This window comes from Haematobia irritans, chromosome 3, assembly GCF_050003625.1.
Source record: "Haematobia irritans isolate KBUSLIRL chromosome 3, ASM5000362v1, whole genome shotgun sequence".
Classification (NCBI taxonomy): Eukaryota; Metazoa; Arthropoda; class Insecta; order Diptera; family Muscidae; genus Haematobia; species Haematobia irritans.
In genome coordinates, this window is record NC_134399.1 from 219334244 (window position 1) to 219347111 (window position 12868).

The following is a 12868-nucleotide window of genomic DNA, read 5'->3' on the forward strand; positions in this document are numbered from 1 at the left end:
TTAGCGTCACTGAATATTACCTCATAATTGAAGATTCCAAAATGAAGTCGAATGATGGGGTTGTTATTCTGCTGGTGTTTTCTTTTTTTATAAACCAATTTTCAAAAAACCAACATTTTCTCACTAATTTAAAATAACAAAAATTTTATATATTTTATTTGTTTTTTATTATATTATTTTACAATATTATTTTTTAACAATCTCTCCGTATACCATAACAACGCGATTCCAACTAAAAAAACAACCCACGCGCAAACACATCGATTACATCGATGACAGGTATCGATTACAGGTAGATAAAAGAAATGTAGGAAATTTTCCTATATTCTAACAAGTGTGTTTCCTTAAGTTTTGAAAGGATTAAATACTTCTCAGTACGAATGAACTAAAATATTTTTCTATGCCAAGTGTTATTCGTATGTATGATAAGCTTTCTATAATAAAGAAAGTCAGAATATCATTTTATAAGAAATCTTACTAAATTTGAGGAAACTTGGTTTTAGTTCGGTTTTTGTTTATTTTTACGAATGCTTTGCTATCAGTGAATAAAATTTTCTTTTTCAGTAGTAAATTCTTATACCCAGCGAAGAAAACAGTATTAGTAAAATGCCATGCCTTATTCTAGTTAATGAACTATTCCTAACTGCTTTCAGTTTAGGATTTTTTTACTGAAACAAGTAAATTTTATTATTTCACACAAAAATTTAACTGAATGGAAATAAAATAGCTAAACTAAATTGATGAACATTTTTTCCTTTATTTTCGAAGACACTTTTTTCTGGGTGTACGTACCGTGCAAAAGTCCATATCGATTCGTTATATAATTATTTGTAGACTTACCTATACAGTAATCCCTCGATTTACGTCATCTCGGTTTACGTTGTTTCGATTTACGTCGTCAAATTTTTTGTTCCATCAAATTTCGCTTTACGTCGCCATTCGATTTACGTCGTTGAATTTTATCAGAAACGCCTTCCATAAGTAAAATAAGTATCAACGATGGTTACATCGAAACATTTTTTTTTCTAAATTCTTACCGAAATTACTGAATTACCTTTATTTTTGAAGTTTTTTATTATGTACACGCACATACATACATAAATGGTCTTAGGAGTAAGTATGAGCAATTTTTAATTCGGTTTACATCGTTTCGATTAACGTCGCCAAATTCCGGAACCAATCACGACGTAAATCGAGGGATTACTGTACATACCTTTTTTGTCTAATATATACCACGTATTGACTAACTAAAAATTTAGAAAACGATGTTAAGAAGTTTTAAGATACCACAACCCAATTAATTCGATTTTGGATGACAGTGTTTCGTAGAAGTTTCTACGCAATTCATGGTGGGGGGTACATAAGATTCGGCCTGGCCGAACTTACGGCCGTATATACTTGTTTTTGTCTCATATTATATGTAATGCTTGTAATGTATACATATGAAAGTAACTTTATGTTGTGGCTCTCTCACGCTAATAGAAAGTATTTACGAAAACAATATATTACAGTGTACGTCTTTTTTATGAAAAAGTGCAAAAATTTATAAAAATTTACAAATTTATAAAAAATTACAAATTTATGAACAAATTCATATGTTAATTTTTTGTATGAACATCTTACAAATTGAAAAAATAAAATAACATTTTTGTTATACCAGCTTTCGAAACGCAACAACAGGACACCGGTGATCGTTTTCCAAATAGGGGTTCTGTCACCCAAAATAGGGGTTCGGAGACCATATACTAACACCATGTACAAAATTTCAGACGGATCTGATGAAATTTGCTTTTCTTAGAGGCTCCGCAAGCCAAATCTGGGGATCGGTTTATATAGGGGCTATATATAATTAAGGACCGATGTGGACCAATTTTTGCATAGTTGTTAGAGACCATATACTAACACACCCAGAAAAAAGTGCCATCGAAACTAAAGGAAAAAATTTTCATCAATATAGTTTATCCATTTTATTTCCATTAAGGCAAATTTTTGTGAAAAATAATAAAATTTACTCGTTTCAGTAAAAAAATCCTAAACTGTAAGCAGTTAGGAATAGTTCATTAACTAGAATAAGGCATGGAATTTTACTCATACTATTTTCTTCGCTGGGTATAAGAATTTACTACTGAAAAAGAAAATTTTATTCACCGATAACAAAGCATTCGTAAAAATAAACATAAACCGAACTAAAACCAAGTTTCCTCAAAATTAGTAAAATTTCTTATAAAATGATAATTGCGACTTCCTTTGTAATAGAAAGTTTTTCATACATACGAACAACACTTGGCATAGAAAAATATTTTAGTTCATTCGTACTAAGAAGTATGCAATCCTTTCAAAACTTAAGGAAACACACTTGTTAGAATATAGGAAATTTTCCTAAATTTCTATTGTCTACCTGTAATCGATACCTGTCATCGTAATCGATGTGTTTGCGCGTGGGTGTAATCGATATATTTGCGCGTCGGTTGTTTTTTTAGTTGGAATCGCGTTGTTTTGGTATACGGAGAGATTGTTAAAAAATAATATGGTAAAATAATATAATAAATAACAAATAAAATATATAAAATATTTGTTATTTTAAATTAGTGAGAAAAATTTTCGTTTTTTTAAATAAATCTATCAATGTTCGTGATAGTGTATAAAGAAAGAAAACACCAGCAGAATAACAACCCTTTCATTTGTCTTCATTTTGGAATCTTCAATTATCAGGTAATATTCAGTGACGCTAACCTTTTGCAACAAAAATGTTTTATAATTTTTTATATTTGTAGGTATTGAAATTGTAAAAGGAGGACAAAATCGTTAGGCAGCAACTTATTAAAAGTGAAAAGTACAAGAAGAAGAAAAAGTGCGTTTTACAGTTGATAATATCACACGGAAATTGGAAATAGTGGAATAATAAACTAATATTTCAAAGAGATTCGATTCTGTTGATTCTTAATAAATATATTCAATATATTAATAAAACATGTCTTTTATTGAAGATAAAATTGCTTATAGAAATAAATAAAATTGTATTTAAAAACGAAGGTAAGCAGTTCTAATTATGAAGTAAAAATTTTACCACAAATGTGTAAGATTTGTCGAAATGAATGAAAAAATTTCAATAAAATCATTCCATATATGAATTCAAATTAGTTAATTTTTTTCATTCTGTAATATACCACTATACTACAGAATGAAAAAAATTAACTAATTTGAATTAATATAGGAAAATAAATATAGGAAAATGTTAACTAACTAATATATGGAATGCATTATTCCTAATTTCTACGAAAATCACATCGTTCAAACAAATAAAAATGTCTTTGGCGCTATACGAAGTTCAACTTTCTTCACAATGAGTTCATTTTAACTTAAAGAAGGGGTCACTTTTTTCTGGGTGCACCGTGTACCAAATTTCAGCCGGATAGTATAGAAATTTGCTTCTTTTAGAGGCTCCGAAATCCAAATCTGGGGATCGGTTTATATGGGGACTATATATAATTATGGACCGATATGGAAAATTTTTGCACGGTTGTTAGAGACCATATACTAACGCCATATAAAGGGTGATTCTTTTGAGGTAGGATTTTCATGCATTAGTATTTGACAGATCACGTGGGATTTCAGACATGGTGTCAAAGAGAAAGATGGTCAGTATGCTTTGACATTTCATCATGAATAGACTTACTAACGAGCAACGCTTGCAAATCATTGAATTTTATTACCAAAATCAGTGTTCGGTTCGAAATGTGTTTATCGACAAATTTTGTTCAGCGATGAGGCTCATTTCTGGTTGAATGGCTACGTAAATAAGCAAAATTGCCGCATTTGGAGTGAAGAGCAACCAGAAGCCGTTCAAGAACTGCCCATGCATCCCGAAAACTGCACTGTTTGGTGTGGTTTGTACGCTGGTGGAATCATTGGACCGTATTTTTTCAAAGATGCTGTTGGACGCAACGTTACGGTGAATGGCGATCGCTATCGTTCGATGCTAACAAACTTTTTGTTGCCAAAAATGGAAGAACTGAACTTGGTTGACATGTGGTTTCAACAAGATGGCGCTACATGCCACACAACTCGCGATTCTATGGCCATTTTGAGGGAAAACTTCGGAGAACAATTCATCTCAAGAAATGGACCGGTAAGTTGGCCACCAAGATCATGCGATTTGACGCCTTTAGACTATTTTTTGTGGGGCTACGTCAAGTCTAAAGTCTACAGAAATAAGCCAGCAACTATTCCAGCTTTGGAAGACAACATTTCCGAAGAAATTCGGGCTATTCCAGCCGAAATGCTCGAAAAAGTTGCCCAAAATTGGACTTTCCGAATGGACCACCTAAGACGCAGCCGCGGTCAACATTTAAATGAAATTATCTTCAAAAAGTAAATGTCATGGACCAATCTAAGGTTTCAAATAAAGAACCGATGAGATTTTGCAAATTTTATGCGTTTTTTTTTTTTTTTAAAAAGTTATCAAGCTCTTAACAAATCACCCTTTACCAAATTTCAGCCGGATCGGATGAAATTTGCTTCTCTTAGAGGATCCGCAAGCCAAATTTGGAGGTCCGTTTATATGGGGGCTATACGTAAAAGTGGGCCGATATTGCCCATTCATCAATAACAACTACTTGTGCCAAGTTTCAAGTCGATAGCTTGTTTCGTTCGCAAGCTAGCGTGATTTCAACAGATGGACGGGCGGACGGACATGCTCAGATCGACTCAGAATTTCACCACGACCCAGAATATATATACTTTATGGGATCATAGAGCAATATTTCGATGTGTTATAAACGGACTGACAATGTTAATATCCCCCCATCCTATGGTGGAGGGTATAAAAAATGAAATTGGCGAGATTTTTTTCTTTTTTTTTAAATTTCATTCAAATGAACTTCTAAGGCACAACTTCTAAAGCAATGCAAAGGATCCGAAAAGGATCCAGTAGTTTGGATCCCCAATTTGTGATTCGGAAGTAGTGCAAACTTGAATCATTTCCAATGAATTTTACATGGGCTTGTCATAGGACGGAAGTACTCCATTTTTGATCCTTTGTATTACTAAAAAACAAATTTTTTCTCCAATTTCACTTTTTATTTTTATCAGTATTGTTTATACTTTTATTTTCTTATTCCCCTCATTTTTACAAATTGAAAAACGTCTTCGCTTCCACCGGGGGTTGAACCTGCGTTTGTTGGCACCATAACATAACGTTTTAGCACATTCCATTGAACACGATGCATAAAAACGTCAATATGTTTGCGATATGAACCTTCCTGAGATGTTCTTTATTATTATGAATGAAAAAAATAAAGAACGATGATTAAAATTCCACCAGTGTCAATTTTTTATCAAATATTTTTTATAATTGTCGTTTTTATTTTGTTATTTTCGGCATATATTTTTATATAAATATATATATTTTTTTTCAATTAAAAGTCAAAAGGCACTGGTTCAAAATTTAAATTTTTTACTTTTGTGCTTTTTTATTGATTTTCTATTTTTTGTGTGAAATTTAATTGTCCAAAACTAAAATGTTCACTTAAAATAGCCTAATTGCGTACTTTTTAATAGTTGTCCAAAAGGATTGCATCGGAAGGGGGAAAATTGCCCAAAAAAAATCTCTCACGGTGGACACACACGGTCGCCTAAATTAGAGTAAGAAAAAAATTTCAAATCAAAAGAAGGGTAAATGGATCAACAGGGTTTGTACAGAACATTCCACTGCTGTGTATGGACCTGTCCCAGTTTTGTTAAAAAATTTTTTTGAGTATAAGATGAATAATTGTTGTTTGGAAAATATATATTTATTTATTTACTTCTATTTACTGTTTGTTTATTTTATTTATTAAGCAATAGAATATTTCATTTGCATATTTTGATTTTATTTAAACAGTCGATGATTGTTATGCTTGTTCTATGTAAATTTGTTTTATTTTTTTGTTTTGATTTTATTACATCACAGCTTGGTTATTTAGTAATACAAAAATATGTCTCTTTTCTTGAATACAAATTTAAAGAATACAAAGTACGAAAAATCAATACAAAACGAAAAACAAAGTATTCATTGGTCATGAGCAAAGGTCAATGTTAATTATTAAAACAAAAAATTTGGTTGATATCTACCGTAAAGGCACAATAACAATAAATGGATATGTTGCAAACCGAAATTAAATATTCTGAGAGTTGACAGAAAGGTGAACTAGCATAAGTAATGCATATACTTATGCCGGTATATCTATAAGAAACAAAAGTTTATTTGATCCAAAGATTTTTAACCTTCCTTCCTTTTGGTATTAATCCCGAGCCAAAGAAGCGGCTTCTTTAAAATAAAGAAATTTTTTGGGGACCTATATAGTTTTAAATCTAGGACCAATAAAATTAAAATTTGGATATATGTGTTATTTATCGAATTTTCATTATCCTTTTGCGATATATTAAAAAATACACAGAAAAAAATTTTCCGTAGTTCAACTAACGCCAAATTTAACTTATTTTTAATGCAAAAAAATAGTTTTTTTGTAGTTATTTTTTGCGAAATTTTCAACAGCCCAATGAAATTTTCATTTTTTTAAGTATGTCTCAAACATTTTATGAACTAACCGTGGGTATAAAGTTCAAAGACCGTACACATAAGTTCAATATAAAAACTAAAACTAAAAAAAAAACAAGTAAGTAAAGTAGAAAGTCGGGCGGGCCGACTATATCATACCCTAAACAACCATTACAGAATTAGTAATCCTAAGCATCTGTGGGGTAACATATAGGTCTGGGAGATAAACCGCAGTTGCATATTTAAGAAAATTAAGGGGTACATGTCTATGGGTGCTTTGTGTCAATCTGACTATAGCTCATAGTCAATGTTGCCACGGAAAATGTTCGGTTTACCCTACAAGGACAAAAAAAGTTCCCTACTTTCCCATACATTCCCAAACAATTTTCCCTACTATATTTTTCGTTAAATTTAAAAAATTGTAAAAAAAAATGGTTCTAAGTACTTTATTATCTGAAAACATGAATATGCAACGTATATAACTTAGAATATAAATTTGTATTACCACCACGGTTGCCACAGTTGATAGAATTCAACCCCAATTAGTAATCTTTTTTGTTAAATCTCTATAAAATAAAATTTTGGAAAAAGTTTCTATAAACAAATTTTTGTGAGAAATTTTTCTATAGAAATAAAATTTTGACAATAAATTCTATAGAAATAAAATGTTGAGAAAAAGTTCCACAGAAATAAAATTTTGAGAAAATTGTTTATAGAAATAATATTTTGCAAAAAATTTCTATAGAAATACAATTTTGACAAAATGTTCTATAGAAATAAAATGCTGACAAAATTTTCTACAGGAATAAAGTTTACCACACATTGTTAAAGATCAAGCCTTGCCGGCTTCTAATTTCCTCCTCTAGAGCCACCAACATGTAAAAATTATTACAAATTGTGTTGAGTGAAAATGTCCTACATTGTGGCCCTACGTCCCTACAAGACGCTAAATATTAGAAAAACCCTACATATAGGGAATTTCCCCTACTTCTAGCAACACTGGCTGTGTTGATATTGCCCCTACGGAGTTAGTATGCCACTAATATTGAGCCCATTATTAAAAAAAGAGAAAATCGTTAAATTAGTGTGGGTAATAAATACAAATTTGTAAAAATCGAGCAATATTCTTATGTAAGAGCTACAAGTACGTATAAGTACGATCGGCTAGTACATCAAAATTTGAAATTTGAGTAACATTGGTTAATAAATAAGAGTACTATGGCCAAATTTGGGAAAATCGAGCGATACATATATATGGAAGCTATATCTAAATCTGAACCAATTTGCATAATATTTTGCTGGTTTGATTAATACCACAAAAGGTTACCTTGTGCAATATTTGAGTAAGATCAGTTAAGAAATGAGGCCTGTATGGTCAAACATAAGGTTATTAGGGGCGAATTTTTCAAAATCTGGTGATACATATATGGGAGCTATATCTACATGTGAACCGATTTCGATGAAATTTTGCACATATAGTTAGTACTATAGAGGACTGGATCTAGCAAAATTTTAGTAAGATCGGTTAATAAATAAGGGTTCTATGGCCAAATTTGGGAAAATCGGGCTATACATATACACAGTCTCACACAAGTTTACATACGGTTAAATAATTTACATTTTCATTAAATAATAAAATTTTAAAAAATATGCATATATATCCCTTCGTTTTAGTAAATTAATTTGAAAATCAAAGTAATTGTTCATTTCCAGAAGATTTTTTTGGTATGGATTATAAACAACAACAAGAAACATGTTTAGTTAAGAGGTAAAAAACTCAGGGGTATGTAAACTTATGTGAGACTGTGTATATGGGAGCTATATCTAAATCTGAACCGATTTCGATGATTTTTTGCACATATAGTTAGTGCTATAGAAGACTACATTTAGTCAAATTTGGGTAAGATCGGTTGATAAATAAGGGTTTTATAGCCAAATTTATAAAAATCGGGCGGTACATATATATGGGAGCTATAGCTAAATCTGAACCGATTTCGATGATTTTTTGCACATATAGTTAGTGCTATAGAAGATTATATTTAGCCAACTTTGAGTAAGATCGGTTGATAAATAAAGGTTTTGTGGCCAAATTTGGGAAAATCGGGCGATACATATATATGAGAGCTATTCAATAGCGTTCGTCCTTGTGCCCAACAAACTCCCTGTACCAAATTTCATCAAAATCGGTTAATAATTGCGACCGGAATCCTGTGAACAACAAATACATGGACAGACGGACGGACGGACACCAAGCGCTAGATCGACTCAGGAGGTGATTCTGAGTCGATCGGTATATATTTTATGGGTCTAAAATCAATATTTCTGGTAGGCACATTTTTTGGCCGATCAAACTTATTATACCCTGACCACTATGTGGTTTAGGGTATAAAAATGTTTCTTAATTCCGAAGATAAAAAATGCTCAAAAATATATCTTAGCCTATATTTGAAGCATTTTTATCTTATATCTAAAGATTCAATATATCAGTTAATTTAAAGAGATTTATTTTTCTTATTTAAAAAAAAAAATTCTTTGTTCACAGTTATATAACATTGAGTGAGGGACGGAAGAATCGTGTTCTAAATTAAAAGTTTCATAAAGTTTCATAGTAAAAATTTATCATACACGGACGAAAAAGACTGTTTTCATATGCTTGGGTGTAAACATTATATGTTTGGAACTCAAATTTTTTAACACAACATTTTTAAGTGCATGCATATAATGTTCATAAACTAGCATAGCATGTTTGGAACATATATGTTAATATGTAAGACATATTAGGTTTGGGACATAAAATGTTTGTAAATATAATATGCTTAGATGCAAACATATTTTAATGTAGAAGTAGCCTATAAGCGTATATGTGTTTAGAAAGAGAGACCTAGAGAGTATGCTGCAAGTAAAATAATGGAAGTAACCAATAGACGCCTTAAAAATGTATCCACACAAAGAAAATTTCATTACCATTTTGTTTTCTACCTGTTTATGCCTAAGGTGAAACATAATATGTTTGAACAATACAAACAATATTTTGCTTGCAAAATGTGTTAGGGGTATATGTTACAAAAGCCATTTTTATACCCACCACCATAGAATGGTGACGGGGTATAATAAGTTTGTCATTCCGTTTGTAACGCATCGAAATATCGATTTCCGACTATATAAAGTATATAAAGGGTGATTCTTTTCTTGATCAGGGAGAAATTCTAAGACGATATAAGCATGTCCGTCTGTCCGTCTGTCTGTCTGTCTGTCTGGCTGTCTGTTGTAATCACGCTACAGCATTCAATAATGGAGCTATCGTCCTGAAATTTGGCACAGAATCGTCTTTTGTCTGCGCGCAGGTCAAGTTCGAAGATGGGCTATATCGGGCCATGTTTTGGTATAGCCCCCATATAAACCGACCTCCCGATTTGGGGTCTTTCGCTTATAGAAACCGTAGTTTTCATCCAATTTGCGCGAAATTGAAAATCTAGAGATATTTTGGGACCTTGAAGAGGTGTGCCAAAAATGGTGAGTGTCGGTCCATGTTTTGGTATAGCCCCCATATAAACCGACCTCCCGATTTGGGGTCTTTCGCTTATAGAAACCGTAGTTTTCATCAAATTTGCGCGAAATTGAAAATCTAGAGGTATTTTGGGACCTTGAAGAGGTGTGCCAAAAATGGTGAGTGTCGGTCCATGGTTTGGTATAGCCCCCATATAAACCGACCTCCCGATTTGGGGTCTTTCGCTTATAGAAACCGTAGTTTTCATCCAATTTGCGCGAAATTGAAAATCTAGAGATATTTTGGGACCTTGAAGAGGTGTGCCAAAAATGGTGAGTGTCGGTCCATGTTTTGGTATAGCCCCCATATAAACCGACCTCCCGATTTTACTTCTTGGGCTTATAGAAACCGTAGTTTTTATCCAATTTGCCTGAAATTGGAAATCAAGAGGTATTTTTGGGCCATAAAGAGGTGTGCCGAAAACGGTTAGTATCGGTCGGTATTTTAGTATAGCCCCCATAAGAACGATTTCCCGATTTAACTCCTTAGGTTTCTAGAAACCGTAGTTTTTATCCGATTTGCCTGAAATTGTAAATATTCTCGTATTTAAGGCTCACAAAAACGTGTATCGGATTAAGTTTTTATCGGTCCATTTGGTAATGCCTCCATATAGACCAATTTCACTTCTTGTGAGTATAGAAGGCGCACTGATCATGAAAATTGCTTGAAACTCAATGTAAAATTTCCAGATTTTATTTTTCGGGTGAAAATCTACAGATTTAAAATTTCAAATCAAGACGTTATTTTATAATTTTCTTGCACACTTACAAGAGATGTTAATGATTCCTCTAAAACTCAAACAAAAATGGTTCTTATAAATCCAGAATCTGATATAGTCCTCATAGGTGAAATCTTTAAATGTATCTTCGGGAAGTGTCCTCAAGCCCTCCTGAAATTTCAAAGGAAATCCTAATATTTGGTTCATGGTGGTGGGTATTTAAGATTCGGCCCGGCCGAACTTACTGCTGTATATACTTGTTTATAGAGTAGTAGCGAGTAATGTCAAACATTTTTCGGAATCTTCCGAACATATTTTATTTGGAATATATTAAAAAAACTTTTTTGTGTTCAGTCGGAGCAGGGATTGAACCCACGACTCTTTGTATGCAAAGCGGACATTGTGCCACGGTGCCCAACTAAATGTATGTTTTCGTTAAAAAAATTGTTTAATCGGCTCAAGGGCGCCGAAAACTATGCAACATAAATATAAGTGTGTGACTGTTTGCGTAGATGACGTAGATGGCATAGATGGCTATAGAGATAATAGTCTGTTGATGACAATAACAGCTACGTAGCCCAATGGATAGTGTATTGGCTTACAAACTGTATGGTCCGCGTCTCGATTCTCCATCCAGGCGAAAGGTAAAATTTAAAATAATTAGAAAATTTTATAATTTCTTATACACGTTTATCACAAAAAGTATATACTTTTCTTCGAACTAAACTTCCATACAGCTAAAAGCAAATGGGAAACGATCTCTGTTTGTCTAAAACTTCGTTTGGGAGAAAATATATATTTTTTGGCGTGTGGTGGTCTCTAACAACCACACTATCAAAAAAAAATCGCGTCTATAACATACTTCCAAACACATTCTGCTTCAAGCATATACATGTTCAAACCAAACAAAATATCGTTTGCATTGTTCACACATGTTATGTTTCACATTAGGCATACATTGGTAGGTAGAACTTTTAATGAAATTTTCATTGTTTGTGTATATTTTTAGGCGCCAAACATACAAACCGATCCCCAGGCTTGATTTCGGAGCTTCCTGGAAGTGCAATGTTAGTATATATTTTCTACAAATCATGCAAAAATTGGTACATATCTATTCATACCCTACGGGAAATGGATCAACCACAGTCCCAGTTCTGGTCAAAACGTATGGAAGGGACCGGTCACTTTAAAATGGGCTTGTCATTGACGGGGTAAATTTAAATTTTAGGACATGTCCTGGGACAATTTAGCAGGAGCACCCCATAGACAGGTCCTCAAGAACCAGTCTCGGACAAACTCTTAGAAATCTGTTTAAATTTGGGCATCCCAATCGAACCCGAAATGAAAATGGATCTAAGATTTTAGTATCAATCGAGTACGGAAATAAATAAATTACGACTATTTAAAAATTGCTACTAACTGGAGCACAGGTACCAGTTCTGTGATAGGTCCGTCAGTGCCAATTTGCACCAATTTCCCATAGGGTTATTATATATAGCCCCCCCCCCTACAAACCGACCGACCCAAATTTGATTTCTGGAACCTTATTGAGATAAATATATAATAATCATGAACATGGATGAAAATATAATAATCAAAAAATATAAAATAATTTATGTTTTTGCAATAAAAATAAGTTATATTTATTGTTAGTTTATCTACGGAACTTTTTTTCAGTGTAGATTCCATATGGACTAACTTACCAGATAGCCTGGTCGAACTTACGGCTGTATATACTTGATTTTATTGGTATTGTAGTATATGCACGCAGAGGAGGAATATGATCACCTCAAACATGTTTCAAGAGCAAAATGTTATTTTTGTATGGTGACCCTGTAACATGTTTGCCACTAAAATGTTATTTTCTCGTCAAATATAGCCTGCTTGTCGAAATCAGATACATGATTTCCGAGAAAATAACATTGTTGCGAAAACCATGTTACATGGTCACCACCCAAAAATAACATTTTGCTCTTAAAACATGTTTGAGGTGATCATATTCCTTCTCTGGGTGTGATTTGATTGTTTATAAATTATACAAAATACCTAGAATTTAGGTAATCAC